Source organism: Canis lupus, chromosome X, assembly GCF_003254725.2.
Source record: "Canis lupus dingo isolate Sandy chromosome X, ASM325472v2, whole genome shotgun sequence".
NCBI classification, from domain to species: Eukaryota; Metazoa; Chordata; class Mammalia; order Carnivora; family Canidae; genus Canis; species Canis lupus.
This window is the reverse complement of record NC_064281.1, coordinates 9,877,764-9,900,112: the sequence shown is the minus strand read 5'-3', so window position 1 is coordinate 9,900,112 and position 22,349 is coordinate 9,877,764. Positions and strand designations below refer to the sequence as shown.

The following is a 22,349-nucleotide window of genomic DNA, read 5'->3' as shown; positions in this document are numbered from 1 at the left end:
GGGAAGCATTTTTATTTTTCAAATGTTTCAATAATCATTGGCGGTAGTGAGCCCAGACACTAGTTCCTGGACCTGTTTTTGAATTACAGTTGTATTAGCTGTGTTATTAACTTCAGGTTGTTTTGTTCCCTACTTAATTATGTTTCAGGCACCTCTTTTTTTGTTTTTGTTTTAGGCACTGCTAACCTCATGCTTGATCAATTATTAACTTTGCCGCTTTTTACTCCTACTTCCTGTTTACCCACTGAATGTAGAAAGCTAACGGGACCTATGAAAACCTTTTCCTTGACATATCTGATCACGTGCAAATAGCGCCTCCTTGTCGGGAAGAACATGTACCTCTGGATTGTTTCAAGGCTTCCCTCCCTCAAGGTTTTATAACCGAACCAACTTGAGTTGGCTCCTTGGTGGGTCAGAAACTGCACCAGGTTGAGTTGGGTAGAGAAGCCTTGGGGTCGGGTCGGATGGGGCAGAAAGTCGCAGGAGCAGGCGAAGGAAACCGGCTTTCACATACCTTGAATGTTGTGTAAATGAGGCGGAGGCTCCTCTCTGGATGGAGATGTTAGTATTATAATGAGGCAAAAGTGATAGTAGGTCCTTTCAGGGGATCACTCCTGGTCCATCTGCGCAGGCACCAGTGGGGCGATGGTTTACCTCAAAAAGCCTGGGTGGTCTGGGCCTGTGGCTGGTCTTGTCAGGGCAGCCGCTGTCATCTGCGGGATGGTTTCAGGTTTCATCCTCAGAGTCAGGAGGTAAGCTGGAAAGAAGAGCTTAAGGAAAAATGTAAGACAAAGGTTAGTCCTTGTTCTTCAAAGCCCCCTGAGGTTTTTGCTAAATTGTGTCCTGCAGTCATCCTAAGAGCCACTAGGGCTTGTCCATCCATAACACTGGTTCTGGTTATGGAAGTACCTGTGGTGGCTCACAGGTAGGATGGGCCCAAGTGAGTGCCCTGGGCATCCCTGACCAAAGCATCACTGTCAGTAGCCTTAGAAGACACAATAGAGCCTGAAACCTTTTATAATACCAGATAGTAAGGACACTCTCAAAGGCAATTAGGATCAAGTCAAAAGGCACAGGAACCAACTTAATGAGGCTCCCACTAGCCCAAGATGGTACAACTTGAACTCTAATAATGATAATGGTAATAACTGCAATGGATTGAAATCATCAAATAATGTTTAAATACACGAATTTATAATAATATTTAGAACGATGATGATGACTGTCACCTCTTCAAGAGGACAGGAAATCAATGTGTGGTCTTGAAAACTAATAAATAAAGGAAGTGAATCAAAGATTTATCCCACCTTCCTCTACGGACTATAATAGTGGGTAACAAATAGTGAATGAGTGGAAGTCCCTCTCTATAAAAGTATTCCAACTAATAAATGTAAAAGAAAAGGTAAAATTAGAAGAACCATTTTGCAAACCCTGATAAGTATATATGTGTATACATACATATGTAAGTATTAAACCTCGGTGGCTGGTACCATCATCAAAACAGAGACAACCAGACATTATGGGCTTCCTAAAAGGAAACCATCATCATTCTGTGGTCTTGCCAGAGAGATGTGACCTGAGTCTGACAAGTCTCAGGATCCCACTGCTGAACTACAGGAAATATGGAGGACAAAGAAACATAGTGAACTATGTCAAGAGTGCTGTTAGTTACCCACAACAGCATAACAAATTACCCCAAAACTTAGTGGCTTAAGGCAACAATTCACACTTATTATACTCATAGTTTCTGGAATTCAAGAATGGTTTGACAGGATGGTTCTGGCTCCAGCTCACACTTGAAATCACAGACAAGATGTTCACTGGGGCTGAAGTTATCTGAAGGCTTGACTGGGGCTAGAGTAGCTATTTCCAAGGTGGCCTAGCCACCAGGCTGTCAGGTTAATGCTGGCTGTCGGTGGGAGGCCTCAGGTTCCCCCTGCATGGGCCTCTCCCAGGCTGCTTCAATGTCCTCCTGAGGTAGTGGCTGGCTTTTCCTGCTGACTAATCCAAGACACAAAACCAGAAGCTGCACATCCTTTATGATCAAGTCTCATAGACCACATGCTATCACTTTGCTTGTATTCTGTTGGTGACACAGACCAACCCTGACACCAGGTAGGGGAGGCTACACAAGTATGTGAAGTGAGGATCAATAGCACCCATCCTGAAAGCTGGAAAGTACAAGTATGCAATCCGCAAACTCCACCCTGTAAAGACATGACTGTTCAAATAGTCTAGGTTCTTTCTTTCCCAAAGATTGTTTGTTTGTTTATTTATTTGAGAGAGAGAACGAGTGCACACACGAGCAAGCACGAGCTGGGGGAGAGGGAGAGGGAGAAGCAGACTCCCTGCTGAGGAGGGAGCCTGACTTGGGGCTCGATCCCAGGACTCTGAGATCATGACCTGAGCTGGAGACAGACTGACTGAGCCACCCAGGCACCCCATTCTAGGCTCTTCATCAGATAAATTGTATGCGGAAAAAAAGGAATGAGCCAGTAGCCTACAGTTTGAGACAGACTTAAAAGACATATCAAATTTTAAAATATGGACAAAACTATATGTCCTATCCAGGTACACACATCTGGGTAATAAAACAATCAAAACCTGCACAGAAGTGGTTACAAGAAAACCCAAAGTGATGGTTACTTATGGAGAGGGGGAAGGAAGGGACCGGGAATGGGTACATAGAAGGGGCTTTGGGGTGGCTAGCAAAATTCTTTCTTGACCTGGTGACGGTTACAGTGTGCTTAACTTAGAATACTTCACTAAGGCATGTGTTCACTTTATGTGATTTCCTGTATCTATTTCCTTTTATGATGAGAATACTTAAGAAAAAATTAGAGATCTTAGCCTGAGGTACAATGTTGAATCATCCTGAGGATATTTGTTGGACTTTGTGCAGAAGTCAGAGTTCCTTTAAACAATATAAATTAGGAGGCCAAAATATAGGTCTTTCTAAAGACCTTTTTCAAAAGTACGAAATGAAATGCAATGCAAGCATCCCAACATATTTACAACATTTCTACTCATCTTTTCTCCCACCTCTCTTCAAGGTAGTAAAAGTAAGTCATTTCAAATGACCTCATGAACTGTAGAAGCACAAATACTCTCTTTTTCCTCAAATTCAAGTTACTGTCTTTGGAATGCGAATAGGAAACTGAATGTGATGAAATGTCCTTCCACCTACCTTTTATGAAAAGAATTGTTATTGCAAGTAGCACCAGTATCCCAGGCCTGCCTTCTGAATCAAAGAATGAAGTCCACATCTTCCTACCTCCTCTGTCAATAAGCTTTTAGTTTCCCAAATATTAACAGAGATAACCTCCTAGCAAGATGTAGTTCTCATGTTTCCTTACAAACCCTAGAGGAAGAAAAAAGAAAACACACTACCCTAATCCCAAGTAATTTCTCAGCTTTGCAGCTAAAACAGAAAATCAAATCAAGAAAATCATCTTTTTTCTTAAGTGAAAACTATTTTGCACTAAAAATCAGGGCTATTTTTACCAGTAGATGGCTAAGTAAATAGATCCCATGGGGTATCTTTGAATTTTCTAAAAGCTGTTACAAGTTGGGGGCCACTCATTTTTGGTGGAGAGAAACCAGTTCCTGATCTTCCCTTCAACCAATCCCCTAAAGTCACCTGAATTCCCCTGTGTGCTTATTTTTCTGTTATGCCTCACCTTCATTTCCAGGAATAATCTTTTACTTTTAAATTTTATTACTTTTCAGGGGAGGGGAGAAGAGAGCAAGCACACATACATGCATGCTCATGTGGGGGAGGCAGAGGGAGAGGGATAGAATCTCAAGCAGACTCCATGCACTGAGCCCAATGCAGGGCTGGATCTCACTACCCTGAGATCATGACCTGAGCCAAAATGAAGAGTCTCACACTCAACCGACTGAGCCACCCAGGTGTCCCAGGAATAATCTTTTAAAACCTGGGTAGGCAACAAGGAAAGAAAAAGCCCAATGAAAGTGTCATTGGAATATTTGGGGCTAGCCAAAGTTTAAAGCAGAAGAAATTTCTGGAGCTTTTTCATGCATCTGTCAGTAGTCCAAGCCTATATTGCCTTCACGATCTGGGGTTCTGTTTTTTTTTTTTTTTCTTTTCCCCTTTTCTTATTTTCCTTTTTTTTTTTTTTTTTTTTCATTTTAGAAATTAAATTTTATGATTTGGGATTGGTTCAGGAATCTTGAGGTATGCCAAATTACCTGAACCAGGTGGGTAGTTTCTCTGTCTATATTGTTTGATGAAAGCAAGTGTTATTCATATCATTATTATATATGAATTTAATTCAAATCAATTCAATAAACACTGAGAATATTCAGTGTCAGAATTTTTTAACCATCAAATATACTACACCAATATGGTATTTTTCTGTCAGTGGCATTTTGAGCAGAGCTTAGATGTATAGAAGCAGATTCTCCAACCACAGGGTACCTCAAAAGGCCAAGGATTTAAGGAAACAAAGTCTGGATTCTGACCAACAGAATATTTTATGTGTCTACAACACGTAGGTAGGCAGAGGAGGGAGAATGCTTCCCTGCTGGTTTCCCGCGCTTTTAATCGGCGGTTACCTGTGCCTTGGTGGGGTGAGATTAACTGATAAATTCATCATAGGACTGATCACCTGGAAGGACAGAGGAGTGGTGCTCTGGGTGTGTTCACTGGGGAATAGACCTTGGAATTCACTCCTTTTGAAAATTTTTCTTTAAAAACATTTAGGAAAGCTCACCCAAACAAATACATGTTCCATCCATCAATCTAGTTAGCACTTCTCAAAGGGGTTTTGCACCAGAACCATGTGGTAAGGGAGTTAAGAATACACATAAGTGGCTCCAGCCAAGACGCCTTGATTATTAGGTCTAGGGAGGTCTAAGCAGATGATGGTGAAAGCTCCCTAGGTGGTCACCCTCTCACCATGGCTTCCATTCTCCACATGCTGCCCATGTGAAGGAGTCCTTGCAGGCTCACTCTTCACAAATTTGGGGATGAACATCCTAAAGTCCTATCAAATCCCGAGGGAGGATGGCAATAGAGAGATGTTTGATATTAGATGTTTGAAAAATCTCCCCAGTTGATTCAAACAGGCCTCCTCATTTCCCTACTTACACCAAGAATCACAGCTCTACAATTTATCCTTGGATTAAATGATACATCGGAAAGCAGTTTCACTGGACAAAAACATTTTGATCCCCAGCCCTGTTTAAGAATTGCTCTTTGAAACCCTTGAAGTTGAACACTTCCGTTGGCCTTACAAGAACATATATATCAAACTTGTCTATTTGTCACAGGGTCAGTGATGAAGTCCTTGCTCACTTTTTCACTGCTCCCTTTGCTAGGACTGAGGAAGAACAGAACCTCTCCCTAAGAATTAGTTGATGCTGTATGGCCCCTGGATCATGTAATTGTCTGTTTCTCTTTGTCTTGGCTATTTGAAAGCTCAGAACCAAATCTGTGGCCCCAACATGGATGCTGAACAGTTTACTGTTTTCTTTTGCCTAATTTCTTCTCTTATTTTTAAATTTAACCTCATCTCTGTTTAAACATATTCCAATTGATACATTTGAAATATGCTTATCAGTACATTTGACACAATGTATAAGTGTACATGTAGCGATTGAAATACCTATAAATGACTGATAAATTTGCAGCAACTGACGGCTTAAAAAGTATACAACATTTATATTTGTGTTATGTCCATTCTTGGAAGATAGCCAGCCTGGTATAAACAGACAAAAAAACAGCTGATAGAGACTACTGCTTTGTAGATTTACTGGTGAAATGCCTGGTGATTTAAAAAGAATGTAACTGACTATTGGTGGGGGAAGTGGGGTCCAATGAGTGTTCATTTTAGACAGTGGCTTTTCTAGATGATTCTCATCCAGGACCTTCCAAAAGAGGATTACTTGGGGAAGCTGAGGCATCTTAAAGCCTTTTAGTTCTGGAGTAGCTCAGGTCTGTCTGATGACCTACACCCAAACTTGATGATCCTTTCTACATTCTTGTTCTCACTGATGTTTGATCCATCAGAGTCCCTAGTGTCTTCTTTGGATTAACGGGGAACCCAGAAACAAAAACTTTACATTTTTGCATACATGTGCACACATACACATTGTTTAAACTGTATTTCCAGAAAAATGACCTTTAAAAAGGAGCCATTCCTCTTTATCAATCCTTCTATTCCTTCTTACTCCTATTTCCCAACTGTGGTGGTATGTACTTTATATGGTGCATATATATTCTTTAAAAATAAGAGAATGGCATCCTATGAATATCTGCTTTAAATCTGGACTTATTTTCTTCTCCATGCTTGTGAGATCCTTTATAATATACTATAAAATGAGGCCCCAGTCTCCTCAGCCTATAAAATATCCAGAGGTATTCAAAGCTTCCTTCAAAATGCTGGAAACCACACCATCTGAGACCAGTCCCAGGGCAATGGCCTAGGCCTCACATATGGGGAGGAAGCCGCTAAAATCCCATCCCAAAAGTGTTCAGTGTTCCTTCTCTCTGGAAATCTGCTCTCATCTGAGTGTAATGTGTCCTGGTGGAAAGAGCACGTGTAAGGCTGGCTGGGGGCTGCTGAGACACTGTGAGTGGGTGCCAAGGGCAGAGGGGGGCTGGCTGAAAATCATGGAACTTGAAAGTGATGAACTTGGACTTGACAGGGTTTGCTTGCTTAGTTGTTCCTGGTTCCCCTGCAGCCCATTCAGAGATTTGGCCTTAATAGGCAAGGTGCCCTCAGAAGTTCTGGAAAACGACCAAAGAAGGCTCTAGGGCGTTATGTCATGAAGAGAAAAATCATCCCCTTAGACACATGCTGGACAATAGACCTCTGCAATGAGGCACAAGTTCTTTAATGTGCTGTCCCACGTGGTTGCCACTAGGCACATTATGGCTACTGAGCACTTGAAGTGTGACTAGTACACACTAGTACTAGGGAAACTGAATATTTTCATTTTAATTAATTTAAACTTAAATCACTGCATATGGGTAGTAGCTACTGTACTGGACACGCAGCCTTTGACAACACCATGAGGATAGTGAAGTACGATTTGGCTTGCGGACATGCTACATGCTAGGCCTGCTCCTAAGTATTTCTTAGCTACTTTCTATGTTTCAAAGGCTGTGATCCCTGAAGATTTGTATTGACCCAACTTGCCCATCTCTGTCATTCCTTCAATAGGTTCCTCCTTTGCAAATAAATGTGTTTTCTTTCTTCCTAACCCACTTCTTGCACAGAGGGACAGAGGATGGGACTGCCCGCCAGCGCTCTATCCCATGGCTCAACTCAAGAGGATGAGAGCTGCAGTGAAACACTGGGACACCTGCACCCCAATGTTTATAGCAGCAATGTCCACAATAGCCAAACTGTGGAAGGAGCCTCGGTGCCCATCGAAAGATGAATGGATAAATAAGATGTGGTCTATGTATACAATGGAATATTCCTCAGCCATTAGAAACGACAAATACCCACCATTTGCTTCGACGTGGATGGAACTGGAGGGTATTATGCTGAGTGAAGTAAGTCAATTGGAGAAGGACAATCATCATATGGTTTCACTCATATAGGGAATATAAAAAATAGAGAAAGGGATCATAGGGGAAAGGAGAGAAAATGAGTAGGAAATATCAGGGAGGGTGACAGAACAGGAGAGACTCCTAACTCTGGGAAACGAACAAGGGGTAGTGGAAGGGGAGGTGGGCCGGGGTGGGGGGGAAACGGGGTGACTGGGTGATGGGCACTGAGGGGGGGCACTGGATGGGATGAGCACTGGCTGTTACGCTATATGTTGGCAAATCGAACTCCAATAAAAAATACACTATTAAAAAAAAAAAAAAGGATGAGAGCTGGTCCCTCAGGGAGGGAGGATCTGCTGAGTCAGATCTCTCCAACAGAGGGCTGAGGCCTTCTGCCTTGACAGACTCCACTCCCTTCTTTAAACAAAATGCCAGGTGAATTTAAATTACTTACAGATGAGGAATGTAGGTCAATGACAAGGCAAGAGCCTGAACAAACCGTTAGCTAGACAAGAGTTACTTTTAGTTGAACTGAAGCCGGGGCTGTGTGGTGGCTAAAAATCAACACACGGGGGGATCCCTGGGTGGCTCAGCAGTTCAGCGCCTGCCTTTGGCCCAGGATGTGATCCTGGAGTCCCGGGATCGACTCCCGCATTGGGCTCCCGGTATGGAGCCTGCTTCTCCCTCTGCCCCCGCCCCTCTGTGTCTATCATGAATAAATAAAATCTTAAAAAAAAAAAAAAAGCAACACACGACCCTAAGTTTGGGTTTGCTCACCAAGCCACACGTTAATTCCCCACAAGTGGTAACTCTGGCAGTATTAAGCCCAATAAGGAACTTGGCCCAGATAGTCAAGCGTCGCAACCACGTTTTTACAGTCTTCATCTGGATCGTTGCCTGGCCCCCAAATCTGACGGTAGCAACCAAACCCGAGGCACATGAAAAACAGAAGTGTGTCTATCAATGCAACAATTAATTTTAAAAATATAGGTTAGCAATGACTAAATGCCAGTCCCTAAACTGGGAGCTGGAAATATGAAAAGAAGGAAACCAACTCTCTGCCTTCAAGTTGCTTACTGGCTAGTGGCAGGAATAGCAGGAAAGACCCAAATATTGTAATAGGCTATAGTAAGGACTCTCATGAAAGAGTGGATGGGAGACCAAGATGGCACACCGAAGAGCCCAGACAGCCTGAGGCTTCACCAAGGGGGCTTCCTGGAGGAGGTGGTATGGGAACTGGACCTGAAAGCATGGTAGGCATTTGCCAAGTGAGTGAGAACGCTGCGGACAGAGGCATCTGTCTAAAGGCACAGAAGGAGGAGAAGCTTGGTGTATTTGGAGGAGATGAGATGGTATATTCTGACCCTCAGTGTGTAAGCCATGCATATTATAATGATTTGGACCACAGAGAACTGCTGAAAGTAGAAAGAAAGTCAAATGAACCCTTTTGCTCCAAATTCCATGACCCAGAGACAGCCACCATTAACTTTTTGATGTATCTGTATAGACTGTATACAAAGCTTTGAAAAATAGTGCTTTGCACATAGTAACTGCTCAATAAAGTTAGCTCAATAAATGCCAACCCTGTGTACATGTGTGAACACATATGTATGGAACAGCCACAAATTCCAGAGGCAGGCCCCCTGATTCTCTCCCAAACATGAATCTGTCCACATTCTTCTAGATGTCTCCTTCCACTTCCATGCCTGGAAATCATCAGAGCAAGTTTGAGATCTTTGTTGTTGGTACACAATCTCGGGCATAGAGCTTTGAGGCCCCCAAGTGTCATGCTTTTGCTGGAAGGTTGTTTTAGAACCTCTCACCCACAAATTTCAGCTCGTTGAGGGCCATTCCCCATTTGAACCCTGGAGGGATCTCCCCAGGAGCACTGCCTTGGAAGCCTTATGCTGCCATTTTAAATCTATGTCTAGTCTCTTGCTATTCAAAGTGTGGTGCATGGATCACCTGTACTGGCACCACCTGGGAGTGCTGGGTGTTGGCAAATTGAATTTAAATAATTTTTTTTTTTTAAAGGCAAAACCTCAGGTCCCATCAGATCAGAATCTGCACTAAAGATCTCCTGCTGATTCAGGTACACAGCTCAGTTTGAGAAGCTCTGGCCTAGTCAACACAATGCCTTTGCCTGAGGGAACCCCAAGTGCTGGCACTTGTCCTCAGCCCTGCCTTTTCCCTCACATGTCCAGGATTCCTGAAAGAGAGATCAGTCAATCTCTCCATTGTGCCTCGTGGCATTTTCTTCTTGCTTTAACTAGGGGCCCTTTATTTTCTTCCTGACCGTCTCTACATCCCCAGTAATCCTCAGTATTGCCACTCTGTGCCTTGATCCTCTACTGGTCCTTCCTGGGGGCTTCCATCCCTCTGGCCTCAGCTTCACTCCTACAGCTAGGCAGAAAACACACAGTACAGTCTTGGGGCATATGACCCACATCACTGCCTGCTGTGGCTTCGAATCCCAGACAGTTGTATGATCTTGGGCAAGTTATGTCCTTTCTCTGTACCACTTGGCGGCTCCCCAATTCGTTTGCTGTGGTCACACATCCACACCACTGTGTAAATCGTACCTCAGGTCATTGTTGCCAGCCGGCCATCTCTACCATCTCTAAGCTAACCTGTGCCAACGTGAAACTCAGAGAACCATTCCAGAGACAGTAAAAGGACTATTTTCCTGAGTGCGATTTACGTAGATGTAGACGTACACTGGCGGGCTGGTAGCCTCACCCGCAGGATAACACAAGGGTAACTATTTTTCTTGGTACTACTTAGAAAGAAGTAGGTTCAAAGCAGGTTCTTTGGAAGCTTCCCGCTCAAAGGCTTTAATAAAGCCAGGTTGATGCACACTTTCTCAACATTCTTTTTATCTAGGTAGCGAGAAGCTGCCAAAGAGCTGATCTGGATATGCTAAAAATTACCCAGATCCGCCACTTTGCTGGTGTATAAAATGTATAACTATATGAGATAAATTTTAATTTTAAAAGGAAAGCCCTTTAAAAAATAAACTGTAAATACTTAAAATAAGTGAGCCTACCCTAAGCAAGACACTGGGAAACCTAGTTCCTAGCTTAACGGAGGAGTTGACGAGAAAATAATGCGGAGTGAGGGTGGGTGCAGGGGAGGAGTGGGATGGCCACAACCACAGAACAGTGGAACAGTCAGAGCCAAGGCGTGAGAGCATGCACGCGTACATGAGGGAAAAGCGTTATTTTGTCCATGTAAATGATTTCGAAACCCAGTACGATTTGCGCTACTATTTATCCTAAAGAAAGCATTCAATCCTGACTAAAAAGAAATCAGAGAATCATGCTACCTAGTTGATGATGCCCTTGACACTCATTCTTCCTGTGGTCTCCTCTGCGACCAAGGCGCTTCGGTATCAGGAACAGAGAAGTCGTTAGCCCTGACACATCACTCACTGGCCCTCTTAGGTGATGGCACCAAGTCTGTAATAAAATCCTCGACCTTTAGGTCACAATGATGTCGCCCTGGTTTTTGAGCTGTTGTGCAATGTGATTCTAGTCAGTATAAATCAAAAGGTTAGGGAAAGAACCCAAACTGTACTTCTAAAGTATTTGGCCCGTGGCTTAATTTTGTTAAGAACCCTATCAATTGGGGGGCACCTGGGTGGCTCAGGGCATGATCCCAGGGTCCTGGGATCAAGTCCCACATCAGGCTCCCCGTGAGCCTGCTTCTCCTTCTCCCTCTTCTTGTGTCTCTGCCTCTCTCTGTCTCTCATGAATAAATAAAATCTTTAAAAAAAGAACCCTATTCATTAGATATCAAATTCTTACAGCAAAACGTTACATTGGCATGGGTGAACCTTAAAATCACTATGCTCAAAAAGCCAAATACGAAGACCACATATTGCACAATTCCATTTATGTGAACTGTCCAGAAAAGGCAAGTCTAGAGAAACAAAGTTAGATCAGTGGTTGCCAGGGGCTGGGGGTGGGTGGGGGGTGACTGCACATAGATAGTAGGTATCTTTTGGGGATGATGGAAATGTTCTCAAACTGGATTGTGGGGATGGTGGCACAACTCAGTAAACTTACTAAAAATCATTGCACTGTACATTTCAAGTGGGATAAGTTTGTGATATGAAATTGTATGTCAAAACAGCTGTTTAAAGTTCTCATTGCCACACTTCACTATCAGTAGCATCAGGGTGACCTTCTTTTGGGGCTCAGGGACTTTGAAGCAGCTCACTCCAGCTCTTTTAGCCATACATCTTTTGTTCTTTGATCACCACCTTTAGTTTGTGAAATGGATACAGTAAACGCAGAGATCTGCAGTATTTTTGGGAATAAGTAGAGCCTGGAGACACATCTCTGATGCCATGTAATGTTTGTGAATTTTTAGTACCCTGGTACTATTATAATTGTTGTTATCAGCTTACTGGAGCAATAAGATGAAGACTGGAAAATCAAAATCATTCTGGCTGTTGCAAGCTGATTTGTGTTCTTTTTGAGTCTTAAATTCAGTTGGACAGAAAATTGCCTACTTTACTCTAGCCCCTCTCTGTGTGGGGCTGGAGAGTTTTTTAAAGACTTCATTTTTGGGGAGAGATTTTAGGTTCATGGCAAAACTGAGAGGAAGGTACAGAGGTTTCCCATATGCCCCCTGCCCTCCCCTACTCTCAACATCCCCAGCAGAGGGACATTTGTTATAGTCAAGGAACCTGTGTTGACACATCATCATTATCCAGAGTCCACAGCTTACAGTAGGGTTCCCTCTTAGTGCTGTGCATTTTATGGGTTTGGACAAATGTACCATGATATGTATCCATCATTATTGGGGCTGGACTTTTGAGTTTAAAACTACAGGAAATGCTGGGCATTCCTGGAAAAATAATACAGTATCTACAGAGTCATGACGTATCTGATATACACAGTTGTCTTAATCCTCTTATTCCCTTTTGGAGGTTTGCCAGGTAGATACAGCTGAACCCGTTATGAATTTAACTATCCATGTATCATCTAAGGATTTATTTATTTATTTGAGAGAGAGTGCACATGCAAGCAAGGGGAGGGGTGGGGAGAAGAGAGAGATCCTCAAGTAGGCTGAGTGCAGATCCCACAACCCTGAAATCATAACCTAAGCTGAAGCCAAGAGTTAGACGCTCAACTGACTGAGCCACCCAGGCACCCCGTTACAAATTTAGAAAGACTTGGGGGAGATTAATGGCCAAATCCTACTGCATTGTTCCACTCTTCTTAAAAACTGTTGCTTGGAGACTAAATGTGATCTATAGAAACAATTCTGTTCTTCTTTACCTTGATATGATTTGTCAAGGGGCTTGGCTGCCAAACCGATTTCCTATTATTGTGTCTAACTGTAGGGCACATGAAAATAGATTTCTTAAAAAGTTAGCATGGCTTGCTGCTAGTACAGAATGTGTGTCAGAACCCATTTCATGGCAAATGAAAGTGTTAGATAAGATAAGCAGTTTTAAGCCTTCTGTGGGACTTCTCTGGCATGTCCTTCATTTAATCCAGCAGATGTTTAAAGCTTATCTTTTCTTAGTGATCTGAAATGTTTAGCAATAGCTGGAAGAATTTTTCTTTTACTTAGCTGTTCCGGTTTCAAAACATTCTTGATTTTAATCTTATCAAGATGACAATCTTGAGCACTTACTGAAATAATGGTTTTGTAGGTGCTCCTGATAACCAAAGGCCTCCTCCTTCCAGGTCTTTGAGACCAAGCCAACTGTCAAAACTGGCTGAGAAAAGTGGTCTGAGATGTAGGCTATTTACCAGCCACCAAGTTGGCCTGCTACAATTCCCTACAGTAGGCAGAATAGACATTCCTAGGACAGAGAACGAGCACAGCAGGCAGCCTGAGCCCCCAAGTCCTACAGGGTGATGTGGAGGTGAACCCAGGATCGTGTCCTGAGCCGAAGGCAGACACTCAACCGACTGAGCCACCCAGGTGCCCCTAGGATTTGTCTCTTTGGAGCAAGTTCAAAGTCCTGCTAACACATGGCCAGTGCTCCTAAGCTATTAGGAATCTGAGGCTGGGCACAAAAGACCTCGGAACAGATCCATGATGGTATGGAAAACAGACCACAGGCTCAAGAATTTCAAACAAGACACTGGAACTTATAAGAACTTTTATCTAAAGGAAGAGGAGGCCATTCAAGCCAGGGACTAGGAAATCCGACACCCCTTAATGCATTAAAAGTAGGAGCTGTGTTTTTAGAGCTGGGCATATCTGAAACATTCATCAGGCCTCCAACCCCTTGTGTAAAAATGACTTTGGATTCCTAAACAAGCTTCAAAAGACTAAGTTGATACTTTTCACTGAGACCAAGGGGACTCAGAGACACTTAGCTTAGAACAAAGGGAAGCATGCCAGGGATGGAGCTGCTGTCTCTCAGCCCCGACTCACACTTCCACATTTCTGCTTTGCCAGGTGCCCCCGGCTGGGCTCTTCCATGAGGGGACACTAGAGGACAGAGAAGGCTGTGCTCCCTCTACTCTGGTTTCTGTTAGTGTCTCCCAGGAATGGTCCCTCTCCTTGGCCCTCGCAGCTCTTTCCAGTTCCTGCTGTTTCCCTAGGTCAGAAAATCAGCCTTATCACAACTGCTCAGCTATATCGGAACCATGAGATCAGATCAGAACCCCACTCAAACATCTGACTTGTAGCCCCACGGGGACCCTCCTACAATCTTCTGCATTCAGATAACCCCAATCTCTTCCCACCAAGCCTAGCAGCTGCTTCCAACACATGTTATCTCAGAGATACCTTCATTGTCCCTTTGCCCGTCTCCAGTCTTCCAACACCAGTTTAGCCAATTTCTTGTATTAAACGCACCATTAAAATAAATGTTGTGAATTCTGTCTTGCTGTCAGGACTGGGACTAAATCAGGGCGTAGGATGATGAAGACTGAAAGGCGGCCACGGTATTTGTTCACATGACGGAAACGTTAATTAGTCGACCTCTTTGATTCTCAGAGTAAGTGACATCAAGCTCTGCTAATGATGGAGGGACTGATGCCATCAATGGTGGCAGTGTCCCTTCGTTACTCTGAGCTGTGTTCTCCCTACATGTGTCATTGGCTCTGCGAAACAGTCAAGCACATTATGCATCATGGGACGCAAGCACAGGATCCTATGTTCTAGTGACAATCGTTCTGGTGCCTACGTCTCACCTTACAATAGCTCTACATTTGTCATCATATCATAAGGAAGTGTGATCCATGCCAGATGTCACCATGCTCTATTTAAAGTTTTTCTGAATGATAGGCATTTCCACGTTATATGGACAACTGGTGATAAAGGGAAATCACTCTGAGAAATGTAAGGGAAGGAGATATTTAGTAGAATCTCAGGACTTGCTTCTGGCCCTCTGTGCTCCACAAAGCCATCTTTGGCAATGTTCTCCTAGTCTCCTCTGGGCAGGATTACCACAACACAGCTGGCCTCTTTGGGGGGTGGGGGACAGCTGTTTAAGTCCGTATCTCACACCTGAAGACAGATAGCCTACATTTTTCTTATAAAAATAACTCAAGGGGCCATGAGATGAAACATGCCTCCTGAGGAAAGAATACAACACTGCCTATGAACCTGCCAAAGACACTGAACTTGAGTCCATTCAGACCTCTGGATCCAGATGAGAGTGGAAGGAAATAAAGAAGACAAAGGTCAGGGTCAAACTGTCCCAAAATAGAAAATAGCAGAATCCAGACAGTGGGAAATGTTATAGGTCAAATGGCCTTAATTTTTCAACAGATAAACTGTAAGAAAAGAAAGGCACAGAGAGAAAACCTATGGATTCAAAGAAATTCAAAAGATATACCAAGTTTTGGGGGTGCCTGGCTGGCTCAGTCGGTAGAGCATACGACTCCTGATCTTGGGGTCATGAGTTCAAGCCCCATGTTGGGTACGGGGCCTACTTAAAAAAAATTAAAAGAAAAAAGATTCAAAAGATATATCAAGTTTTTCAAAATGAATAAGACCAACCTACAATGTCTAAGGAGAAACACTGTGCAAGAGAACGATAAAGATATGCCAGGAAGTGATTGTTGTGAAAGTCAAGTGGCTCCTTTTGGGGCTGTGACCAAGACCAGGTACCTGCAGGGCTTCTAGGATAGCTGCCAGAGCTCCATTTCTTGACCGGCACTGTGGTTATGAAGGTGTTTCTCTCATAAAAATTCATTAAGCCATGCTTTTGTGGTGTGTAGGGATTTGTATTTGTACTCTCTGTCACAATAAAGACTGGGAAAGAGACAAGTAGGCCCTGAAAGCCTGACACTGTTAGCGAGGCTTCGATGTTGCTGGCAGTTAGCCTGGTACTCACAGCTGGGGCTTCGCGTTGTCCTGGTCAACGTAAATGTTTGACGGAGCACCAACATCACACAAGGCCAGTCTGTGAACAGGATGGATCCAGACAAAACCATAATCATGTGTGAATACAGAAGACAAGACAAAAATGACTAAACATGTCCCTCTCCTGGCAAATACGAGCGACTGCTGCTTCTACCAATATAGTTTTGGCCTTAAGTTAGTCCTTCTGCTTTATAAATAAGATTGGATCTAAGACACCTAATCATAGAATTACTGCTACTTCTTCACAACACCTACTCTAAAGCAAAACCCACTTTTTCAAACTTGCCACCAAGTCACCTCACACAAGCCCAAATCCTCAAATAAGTCCTTCTTGAAAACCCCTTAATGAGATGCCCAGTGGTTCCCCATGGTGTGTAGTCTCTCTTGCTGCAAAGAGCAATAACGTCAACATGTCCAACTAGGTTCATGTCAACTACAGGTGTCCCTTGTGGTCTTTGCTGGGAGGTGCTTGGGCAAGGTAAGAAAGGGGGGGGGGGGGGAATGCTCAGAGGTAACAGTCCCTGTCTGTCTAGAAAAGAATGTTCCAAACATCCAGAAATCTCTTCAAGTCAAGGTTCACATTTGCTGTGGCTGAGTATGGATTCATTTGGGAAATGGAGAAATATCATTGCAGTTAAGTGTAAATTGGAAAGCGTGATAAACACATCTGGATGTAAGTTCCAGAACTATCTGGCTTCTCTGCTGGCTTCATCCAGAGGGAGGAAGTCATACTGCTCCGGAGTAATCAGCAAGTCACTGAGATTACTTGGCGTTGACCAAATTCAGGAATCTGAATTAGTCTGAGACCCTCAGAAATCTTCTGAAATATTCACATTCACTTCAGGTCGGAAAAGATGTATGTACACTTCACAGCCACTCTCCCTTGTATTTGTGAAGCTGCATACATGTTGAAAAAGCTTTCATATACCTTGCATTATTTTGCCTTCAAAGTAACCCTGAGGAAAACTGGAAACACATTTTCATCCCTCTTTTATAGATGGGGAAAACAGAAAAGTGAGTGGACAGTCTCAAGCACATGTAGCATGCCTAATTAGCTAGGGCAAAAGCCAGGCCTCCAAGCCCCCTTAACTTCTCACTTTTGAAAGTGCTCAGTTGTGGCCATGTGGCCAGCCTTGATCCTTTTGGAGTTGATTGGATTCTTTGAAAGAGCAGTGTTTTGTTTTAACAAAGTCTGGCAAATGAGATAAAACTTTTTATGTGTAAAGTGTAAAAGGTCTTATCCTTAAGAATAAGGCTGATGTTTTTGGTATGATGTTTCCTGACTCCTTGGCCAATTCTCCTTCCAAAATATCCCAGGGTCTCCAGGGGGACAATTTAAACTTTGTGCTGTGGGGTTGTATTTATGCACTTCAAGGGAAAGGAAGGTTCACCAGAAACACGTCTAATGTCATCACTCCACTGGTCTTCAGAGATTGATGAACATGAACCAAAGTAGTAAAATTCTTTGGAAACAATATTATGGTACAATTTTTGTTTCCAAAACTTTCTGTTCACTCACTCCAGGAGTGCAGTATGAGCAGGCCACAGTAGAAGGCCCTTGCTGAGTCTCTGGTCCCTTGTCTGTGTCGTGGGAGGTGAAGCTAGAGTCGGGGTGGCTTCTAGCCCTGCTCTGCAACTCGGCAACCTCAGCAGGATTCTACAGCCCACATCCCCTCTCCTTTCTTCTGGGCGCATCTCTGCTGGTGGGGCAGCCTAGGCCATCACGCTTGCTGTATGCTGAGGCGCACTGCTCCACCGTGGTTTGCCACCTGATTGGACCCGTAGCCTTTCTTAGGACAAAGAGTTTACAGCCCCCACTTCCCTACCCTTAAGTAAAACTCACAACGTAAACCACCTTCACATCTTTTTTTTCCCTCCAAGAAGTGACATGCTTCTCTAGTAGTAACATAAAAAGGAATAAGATGAAAGTCATCCATAATGAAATGTATTTCAACATGTAAACAGTCAAGCATGACAACATCGGAAGCATCCCTGCCCTCTCACCAGAAATCTTTGTAAAAGCCTCCATGATCAAATCATTTTGGAGAGTTCTGGATTAAAGTGGAGCATCTCATTGGACTTCTTAAGAGATTTGAATGTACTACTTACTTTCCATTGCCAGGTTACAAGGGAGAAGCTGGTATGTAGCATTTTCCCAAATCACAAGACCACACAAGCCATTTTTTAAGGGTGTTTCACACAACTAGTAATCTTGTGGACACACTCTGAGACACATTTTCCTACACCAGTTATGGGTTATGTCCAATCCTTTGTGACATCACAATGCTGTGAATTGTGCATTCTCAAGGCAGAGTGTTAGAGTCTAGGGACACAAAATTAGAGCAGAGGTTTATTTAGCAGCATCCTCACCTCTACCCACTAGATTTCAGTAGCAACCCCCTCCCAAGTTCTGACAGCAAAAAATGTTTCCAGACATTGCCAAATGTCCTGTGTGGGGCAAAGGTACTTCAGTTGAGAACCGCTACATATATTTAAATAAATAAATAACATAAAACATGACTTTAGAAGGTTTTCCTGTTCACATTTTACAGAAGATATTTTATTCACATGCATCTTCCAAAAGCAAGTCCTCATCATTCTGGGAGGTGCTTTTTGAGTTGCCTAAAGGAATCTTTTAGATTTCTATTCACTTTCTTCCTGTCTTGCTTGTTTTGAGATATAGCCACTTATGTCTTGGGGCCACTGAACATTTTATTCTCAGCCATGGTTTTTTCATTCACTGTGTAGGTATTTGTGATCTTCAAACCTATATATTCCGTTGCTTTTCCTTTTTTAAGATTTTATTTATTTGAGAGAGAAGAGAGAGCGTATGCGCAAGCTGGGGAAATGGCAGAGAAGGAGAAGCAGAGTCCCTGCTGACTGGGGAGCCCAGGACCCCAGGATCACCCCGGGATCACGACCTGAGCTGAAGGCAGATGCTTCACCAACTGAGCCACCCAGGCGAAGCTTATTTAATAACGACCTGAGCTGAAGGCAGATGCTTCACCAACTGAGCCACCCAGGCACCCCTCCATGGTTTTTAAATAAGCTTCTGCAAAGGCTTGTTCACACTCAACATGCATTGACCATGGCTGTGAGAGGCAGCTGGGACAGGGGCCAGAATGCCACAACCAATCTGTGCCCCTTCCCTGGCTCTCCTGCTCTACTGTCTATGACCTAGGGCAAGGTACTCAGCCTTTCTGTGCCTCAGTTTTCTCCTCTCCAAAATGGGGGTATTAGTACCGACCTCAGAGGTGTTTGGGAGAATTAATGAGCAGATAGGAGGAGTAAAAGGCCTAGCCAATGCTTGGCCCCCATGAGTAGTCGAAACATGTTAGATATCATCATCGGGAATTACAGCCCATCTGTATTAAAAGGTGTTTCACTCCTTTTCACTAGGAACTTCAGTGACTTTTCTACGTCTCCAAAATTAATGCTAAGTCATTTCATGTTCATTTGCCTTTCACTAAAAATACTTTGTTGTTAAAATAATTCAGGGAAGACCCTGTGATATGAAAGACTTCATATAAACGCAAATATAAGAGGACTCCTTTCTTTTTCTCCAAGGGATGCTTTTGAGAAGTACTCTCCTTAAACTCAGGAAGCTATGGTAAATTAATTCTCAATTTAGACAAGAATGACCAGAGCAAAGTATTTTGGTTGGTTCAGGAGTTTACAATGTTTACTGAGAGCTGACTATGTGTAAGCAGAGTTCTGGGCCTGAACTAAGGGCAGGTGCCAACTCACACAATTGAACGTGAGCTCTCACACAGGCATTCCCTTGAAATGGCCAGTCCCTCCCTATCTCTTACAGGCCTGGAGAAGGTAACCACATGTCCTAGTATCTCCTCTACTCAGCACTCCCTCGCACATCGAAGTCTCAATAATCTAGCTCTTTGTAGCGGAAATTAAGGGTGAGTTCAAAATAATCAGGTCCTGGGTGCCTGGGTGGCTCAGTGGTTGAGTGTCTGCCTTTGGCTCAGAGTGTGATCCTGGGGTCCCACATCAGGCTCTCCGCAGGGAGCCTGCTTCTCCCTCTACCTATGTCTCTGCCTGTGTGTGTGTGTGTGTGTGTCTTGTGAATAAATGAATAAAATCTTAAAAAAAAAAAACATTTCTTGCTAAAAAATGATAACTATCATCTGAGCATTCAGCGAGTCATAATCACAAACAACACACATCACCCTAACAAATACAATAACAATGAAAAAGTTCGAGATATCATGAGAATCACCAAAATTTGAGAGACATATGAAGTGAGCAGATACTTTTCGAAAAAGGGTGCCAACAGAACTGCTCAATGCAGGGTTGCCACAGACCTTCGCTTTGTAATAACAAAACCTCAATATCCGTGAAGCGCAATATAACAAAGCACAATAGCTATGCCTATATTTCTGGATGTCTGCTGTGAACCTTAGCACCTGAATAAAATGTCAAGTAACAGAGCCTAACCTCCCTTGGGTCCTTTCTCCTAGAGAACAGAAAGTCAGTCTGCTATCTTGGGCTCTCTCTGCAGAGGGATAGGCCCCCTTGTGTCTCTTTTTCCTGGTACCCACCCAGAGGCCTCATTCTTATTCTCTTCCACGCTTCGGTACCTGGGCATTTCAGGGGTTACCATTCTGTCTCCCCACGTTTCCAACTCTAAGACTTCTTGAGGTTCACTGGCTTATGGTACCATAACCATCCCCCTCCCTGGCATGGGGGGAACATTCTCTGATTCTTGGTCATCTCAGGGCTCTGAGCAATTCTCAGAGGCTGCCTTACCGTCCCTACAGACACCACAAATGGATGTCTCTTCTGCTCCCAGAAACATGGAACCTTGAGGTCTTCCTGCCCACTTCAGTTTTAACCAGGGACAGGGCACAGGTACCCTTGGCATCAGATCTCCAAACCAGGCTGGTCTTATGTGATTTCCTCCTGTCTGCTCTGACTTGGCCTGCTCAATGGCACAGGCCTCCTCAGGGACTCACTGGCATCTTAACAATTCTTGATTACCTTGTGGCTCTCTTCCTGCCCCGCCTCCCACGTCATCTTCTCCAACTTGAACATGGAACAATGGTGCCCTTCTCTGCCACGCACTCTTCCAGGTCTGTGTGTCATGCCCAGGCCTCGCCTTTGGTTAGAAGTGCTCCTGATTGTAGTTTGAGACCAAGAACAAAGGATGTGAGTATTACAGCTTGCTGGCTGCCCTTACAGAACAGAAACTAATAAGAGATTGGGAGGAAATTGGACTGGTTTACCAGCTGTGATTCACTATCACATGCTCAAATATTATTTTAGCAATATTTAACAAGCATTTCAAATTCTGTTACAGTACCAATAAGGGTCACCATTTCTGCCCCCAAAATGAAGCTGAAGATGATGCCATAATAGATAAATGTCACTGAAAACAGGTTAATAATTTTCTGATGTGGAATGTTGAGTTTTTGCTCATTCACTATGTACCTGGCCATGCAAAGTGTAAAGAACAGGGGCTGCATTTTTGGGCCAGAATGTAATGGCATTTTTTTTTTTTTTTTTTTTTTTGTAAAGAGAGAGAAAGTTTTCCTGAGGTCTGCCTTTATTTTAATTGCCTAATTTCCCAAGATAGATGCACAATGATTCTAATTTGTATGGATCTGGATTTGACCTTTGTGTGGCCAACAGATGTGTCAGTGAGTCACAAAATCTATTTTTCTAAAATGGAACCCTGCAATGGTAAAAGAAATGAAGAACTATCCCTACTGCAGCACCCCAATTCCCACCCCAAGCAAAGCATTTCCCATACAATACTCTTCAGACCTCAATCCAATATTAGGTAGGCCCTGCATGAATCAAATAGAGACGCTGGCAAGAATTCTGAAATTCAAACATTCTTTTAGTGACTTAAGTAAATCGTTATCGTGGGACTGCTGCCAACCTCCCTGTGGCATTGCTCATTATTGACGACTGCTTCCTCGACTCATCTGTTTTCTGGGGTTCCCCACCTGCTTCTGGGTGATTGCCCCTTTAGCTTCCAGTTCTCATTTTCTCTGCTGCCTTCATTATGGCCACATCTCTCTTCTGCACGAAACACTGAGGATAGGGCCTTTCCCTACTCCTTTTGTTTTATTCTTTTCTTTTGCATTCCAATTCTCAACAAGGCAAATGCCACTTAGTAAGTGCCCAATAAATGTTTGTGAATTGAATTAGATTGGTGAATGATTCTTTGCTGTCAACACAGTCATAGTCCATATACACATAATTAATTCTAAAGGCAATATAAGCAAAGTCTAAATATGAGGGGTCTCCAGGTGCTGTGCAAGTTCACAAAAGAACAAAGTCTTTTCTTGCTGAAAGGAGATAAGGAAATCTGCATGGATGAGGCAAGTGTAGAATGGGTAGGTCAGATTTTCCTATGCCAAGATGGCCATGGAAGTATTTTGAGTGATAGACACTAGGGCAGAGATAGTGTGCAGGTGAATTTGACTGTAAGGGGGGCTACATATAGGAAGGAAACAAG

General features: G+C 43.4%; 1 protein-coding gene and 1 non-coding gene across 13 annotated transcripts in view; one reads left to right on the top strand and one right to left on the bottom strand.

Annotated features, from left to right (window-relative positions):
- Positions 1-22,349, bottom strand: part of EGFL6 (EGF like domain multiple 6) — a 242,542-nt gene that overhangs the window by 126,995 nt on the left and 93,198 nt on the right. For 7 of the 12 annotated variants that reach the window (XM_035711858.2, XM_049107435.1, XM_035711859.2 and 4 more), the window contains exons 5-7: positions 20,864-20,999; positions 15,840-15,908; positions 515-770 (exon numbers count right to left, since the gene is read on the bottom strand). The gene's annotated coding sequence lies outside the window, so the exon portion shown is untranslated. Of the gene's footprint in view, positions 1-514; positions 771-3,187; positions 3,306-15,839; positions 15,909-17,977; positions 18,123-20,863; positions 21,000-22,349 lie in introns of those variants that run through there. The other 5 variants (XM_035711868.2, XM_035711866.2, XM_035711869.2 and 2 more) reach the window with 5 other exon arrangements.
- TRNAR-CCU (transfer RNA arginine (anticodon CCU)) lies at positions 15,353-15,425 on the top strand. Its single transcript has one exon. It is a non-coding gene; the product is annotated as a tRNA-Arg (tRNA).